The sequence below is a fragment of the Neomonachus schauinslandi genome, chromosome X, assembly GCF_002201575.2.
Source record: "Neomonachus schauinslandi chromosome X, ASM220157v2, whole genome shotgun sequence".
Lineage (NCBI taxonomy): Eukaryota > Metazoa > Chordata > Mammalia > Carnivora > Phocidae > Neomonachus > Neomonachus schauinslandi.
The window spans coordinates 101,217,070-101,222,777 of NC_058419.1; the positions used below are offsets into that span (position 1 = coordinate 101,217,070).

General features: G+C 38.3%; 1 non-coding gene across 1 annotated transcript; it reads left to right on the top strand.

Annotated features, from left to right (window-relative positions):
* The first annotated feature begins 5,235 nt into the window (after nt 1-5,235).
* LOC123323440 lies at nt 5,236-5,342 on the top strand. The gene has a single exon (XR_006539385.1). It is a non-coding gene; the product is annotated as a U6 spliceosomal RNA (small nuclear RNA).
* The last annotated feature ends 366 nt before the right edge of the window (nt 5,343-5,708 follow it).

Below are 5,708 nucleotides of genomic sequence, written 5' to 3' on the forward strand. Positions count from 1 at the left end.
ACCAAGCTCAGAGACATGAACTAATTTTTCCTGGGCTGCACAGCCAATAAGTGCCATAGCTAAAACTCAGCCTACATCTCCCTAACTCTAAACCCCAAGGTCTTACATACTGCTTTATTCTAACATTAAAAAACATCTTACTAGATGAAAATGTCTTTGGGGAATTGGGTCTGTTAGACTACTATCAGTAAATATCCTTATTTCACTTAATAGCATAGAGGAAATTAGCAAGAATGGCAGGCAGAGGTAATCCCAGAAGGACAAAAAAAGAACAAAAAACAAACAAACAAAAAAACAACTACAGGGGAGGAGGTGAGCTGAGATTTGCATACACATTCCTGACATTTGGCCTCCATACCCAAAGTCCTCACTTTGAGGATACTGCTGAACTCTGGCTCTCCAATTCAAAAAAGCCACTGCCCTCAAACTCTGAAGACAGCTTCCATCCTTAAAATGTTGTTGCTGACATCTCAGTCAAGCCCCTGAAAACCCAGGTCCCTCCCCAAGGTGAACATACCTTGTGAGTCAGCCCTGCCTGTGCCATCAAAAGCCTGGTGTGCATAATCAAAGCCCTGTAAGTGAAGGTTCAGCCACAGAGATGAAGGAACGAGATTCCACAAATCTGCCATTTATCATGGGAAAAAGTGGTCCCTGGCACACTTTACTCTCCTCCTCAAAGCAAATGACAACTACAAAATCAGATAATTTAAAGACATCTTATATAGTATATGTACTATAGAGTATTAGGAGACTTTACTGATTCATGTTTTTGAGCTAAAACATCTACAAGAAAGGCAAAACGAGAGCTGTGGCAAGAACTGAAGAAATGTTTTCAAAAGAGAGCACTTTAAAAAGTTATGATTAGGGGCGCCTGGGTGGCTCAGTCAGTTAAGCGTCTGCCTTTGGCTCAGGTCATGATCTCAGGGTCCTGGGATCGAGCCCCACACTGGGCTCCCTGCTCAGTGGGGAGTCGGCTTCTCCCTCTGCCCCACCCCCCCACCCCCGTTCATGCTCTTGCTCTCTCTCTCTGAAATAATAAAATTTTTTTTTTTAAAGTCACGACAATTAAGGTAAAATGGAATTGAAAGGGGGAAGGGGATATAGCTTGTCATAAAGTCATAAAGTTAATAATTATAACAAAGTGTGCTAACTTCTATGAGAGAAGAGATCTTAAATAAGAACCCAAAGATGTCAGAGCAGAAACAGAACTCTGGGGCCACCTAGAGGAGGTTCTTCGAAAGTCACACCTTTCGGCTGAGTGTTCTGTTCAGGCTATTTTTCATATAGTTTTCTGAGCAATATGTAATTAGTTGGATGAAGCTGCTTAAACCAAAGTTTTCACAAAAATTCAGATTCTCCTACAGATAAAATTTCCCTTGCTACAAGTTAAGAGTTTAGAATGTTGGAAGTTTTCACAAAATCACACAAACAATGGCCATGTGGCTACTTGTGGTTTTGTGGTCTTCAATTAGGCCATCTCTGGGGAGCCAAAAACCTCCGTGGTATTTGGTTTGTGTGATTTTGACCAAAACTGAATGATTTAGAATTTCCTCACAAACATCAGAACTTTGCAAACCACCTTCTCCATTTTGCCAAGACATGGAATATTCCATAGATCAGTGTTAAGCCAATTTTTTCCTACATGGATGTCATATTGAATAAGCAAGCTGGGCCTAAATGATCTCACAGACCATTTGATACTACAAAATAAAATTTTATGAGAATTACTGGAAAGTCTGGCATTGCTTAGGATAGAAATCCAGTGATTTGAAGCTTATTTTCAAAAATTTAATACTTAATCTTTCCAAAGTAAAATATATGTTCTTCACCTTGCAATTGATACTATTATAGATCGAAGAGTAATCTGATGAAAAGAACATTGGATCCTGGGGCCAGTTCTACAATTGCATATCTGTAGAGTTGTTACTTGATGTGGCAACTTTAAGCTGTGCCAATTCATCTGACCTGGAACTGCACTTCCAATAATTCATTTCTCCAGGTTAGGACTGGCCACAGGAGAAATGTAGCTGCGATTTAGAAGGTGAAAGGGAAGCAGCAGCCTCTGTGCTCTGCAGGGCAGCACGGGCCCCATGCACTGCGGGCACGCATGCACGTTATTGCCTGTCTGCTGATTCACCTTGCTGGCCCCAGGGGCCACCAGACCTCAGCTCCTCTAGCTCCTACCACACCTTACTCTCTGGTTTCTCCAAGTCTTGGACTAGGCACATGTGTGGCTTAGGACACTGTCTCTTTGTTCAAGTCACCTGTATTAGCAAAGTTGGAGGCAGGGGGAAATAAATAGGAGTTCCAGTTTGTCCAGGCAGGTTCTAGCTGTTTATGAAGGTTTCAGTTTGTCCTCATGCCCCTCTACCTCAGGCCCGGCTTGACTCCAGACTGCTGGTTCTGCTGATCTGCTGTGACTTAAGATTCACCACCAGACACGAAAGCAATGGCTTTACATCGTCTTCCCCACTAGCATTCACAGTTGCCCACGGGCTGATCCATATAATAAATCCCTCATTCTACATCACTCAAAAAAGGCTTCTGCCTCTTTGATCAAACCCTAAATGATACAGTTAATGTTACAGAGCCTCAATTACTTCGGCTGCAAAGTAGAGCAAGGATACTAGAAGATATCTTAGTTTCCTTTCTCTACTAGATAACACAAATTTTACTTCCTATTAAGAGTGCCTCTGATAGGTGTGACAAAGGTAGAAGTCCTTCAAAACTTTATTAATTGAAGACAACACAAACAAATGGAAAGATATATCATGCTCATGGAATGGAAGAGCCAACATTGCTAAAATATCCATACTAACCAAAGCAACAGATTCAATGCAATCCCTATCAAAATACTTATAGTATTTTTTCACAGAGCTAGAATAAGTAATCCTAAAATTTGTATACAACCACAAAGACCCCAAATAGCCAAAGCAATCTTGAGAAAGAAAAACAAAGTCATATTTCAAACTGTATCATATAATATCATATCATAACATAGGCTATACTAATCAAATCCAGTATAGAACTGGCACAAAAACAGACAGATTAATGGAAAAGACTTGAGAGCACCAATATAAACCCACACATATATAATCAATCTACAACAAAGGAGGCAACAATATACAATGGGGAAAATAACATCTTTTCAATCAGTGGTGGTGGGAAAACTGTATAGCTTTTCCATGCCAAGGAAGGAAGGAAGGAAGCTGCACCACTTTCTTACACCATACACAAAGATAAACTCAAAATGGATTAAAGACCTAAATGTGAGACCTGAAACCATAAAAATTCTAAAAGAAAACAGGCAGTAATCTCTTGGACATTGGCCTCAGCAACATTTTTCTGGATATGTCTCCTCAGGCAAGGGAAACAAAAGAAAATAAACTATTGGGACTATACCAAAATAAAAAGCTTTTGTACAATGAAGAAAACCATCAACAAAATGGAAAGGCAACCTACTGAATGGGAGAGGATATCTGCAAATGATATCTCTGATAAGGTGCTAATATCCAAAATATATAAACAACTTACACAATTCAAAACACAAAAAAACCCCCCAAATAATCCAATTTAAAAAATGGGCAGAGGACCTGAATAGACATTTTTTTCCCAAAGACGACATACATATGGCCAAAAGACACATGAAAAGATGGTCAACATCACTCATCATCAGGGAAATGCAAACCAAAACTACTATGAGATATCACCTTACACCTGTTAGGATGACTATTATCAAAAAGATAACAAAGATCAAGTGCCAATGAGGATGTGGAAAAAAAGGAACCCTTGTGCCCTGTTGGTGGGAATGTAAACTGGTGTGACCACTAGGGAAAATAGTATGGCAGTTCCTCAAAAAATTAAAAAAATAAGTACCATATGATCCAGTAATTCCACTATTATTTATCCCAAGAAAATGAAAACACTAAATTGAAAAGATATATGAACCCTTATGTCTACTGCAACCAAGATATGGAAGCAACCTAAGTGTCTACTGATAAGTGAATGGATAAAGAAGATGTATATTCATTGTGTGTATATACAGTGGAATATTACCCATAACAAAGAATGAGATCTTGCCATTTGCAACAACATGAATGGACCTAGAGGGTATTAAATAAAATAAGTCAGAGAAACACAAATACTACTTCATTTCACTTATATGTGGAATACAAAGCAAATGAACAAACAATCAGAAACAGACTCATAAACACAGAGAGCAAACTGGTAGTAGCCAGAGGTGAGGTGGGTGGGTGGGGGGATGGGCAAAATAGGTGAAGGGGATTAAGAGGTGCAATCTTCCAGTTATAAAATAACTAAGTCACAGAGATAAAAAGTAGAGCATAAGGAATATAGTCAATAATATTGTAATAGGGATTAAGGAGTGCATTTGTCATGATGAGCACACTGTGATGTATCAAAGTGTTGAATCACAATACTGTATAGTTGAAACTAACACTAAGTTAACTACACTGGAATTTAAAATTAATTTTAAAAAATCATATTGTAATAACACTGTATGGTGACAGATGGTGACTACATTTATTGTGGTGAACATTGAGGGATGTACAGAATTGTCACATCACTATGTTGTACACCTGAAAATAATATAACATTGAACGTCAACTATACTTCAATAACAACAAAAAAAGAACTTGTAGAGCATGCTTTGTTTGGGAAAAAAAAAACTATCAAATGGTTATGGAATTCCTAATTATTATACACTGAGAATGATTATTCATTAAATAGTTACTGTTCTTCTCATCATAGTAATAACTAACATTTATTGAGTATTGAACATATGGAAGACACTGCACTTTCAGACACAGGCTAACCTCACTTAATCCTAACAATAACCCCACAAAGTGGGTGATGCTCCATTTCATAGATGATAAAAGTGAGGCTTAGAAGGGAGAAGTGAGTCAGTCAGTAAGTGGCAGAGTTTAGATTCAAATTCAAGAAGCACGATACAGAGCCCATGTTCTCATGCTATGTACAGAGGGAAAACATGCCTGAAACTGTAGTCCCTGTCCTCAAGCAGCTTACCTTGTCATGGGAAACACAGTCGAATTATTTTAATTCAGTAATGTCATTGTATTCTATTGGAATACGTACCAGCCCATAAAAATCAGACACTGGGGCTTAATGGTTGGAGGTGAACTATAAAAGACAAAGTTGGATTTACTCACGAGACAAAGGAAGGAAGGATATTCCAGGCAGATAAAACTATAAACAGTGCTCGCTTTGGCAGCACATATACTAAAATTGGAATGATACAGAGAAGATTAGCATGGCCCCTGCACAAGGATGACACACAAATTCGTGAAGCATTCCACATTTTTATATTTTTCTGGAGTCGTTGTTACCCTGTTAACATTTTGTTCTCTCATTCACCTATTGTCCTCTGGACAAAATGACAAGACAGAAAAAATCACCTCAAAAAAAAGAACAAGAGGCAGTATCAACTGCCAGGGACCTAATCAATATGGACATTAGTAAGATGTCAGAACTAGAGTTCAGAATGACGATTTTAAACATACTATCTGGGCTTGAAAAAAGCATGAAAGATATTAGAGAAACCCTTTCTGGAGAAATAAAAAGAACTAAAATCTAAGTCAAAATCAAAAAGGCTATTAATGAGCTGCAATAAAAAATGGAGGCTCTAACTCCTAGCACAAATAAGGCAGAAGAGAGAATTAGTGATATAG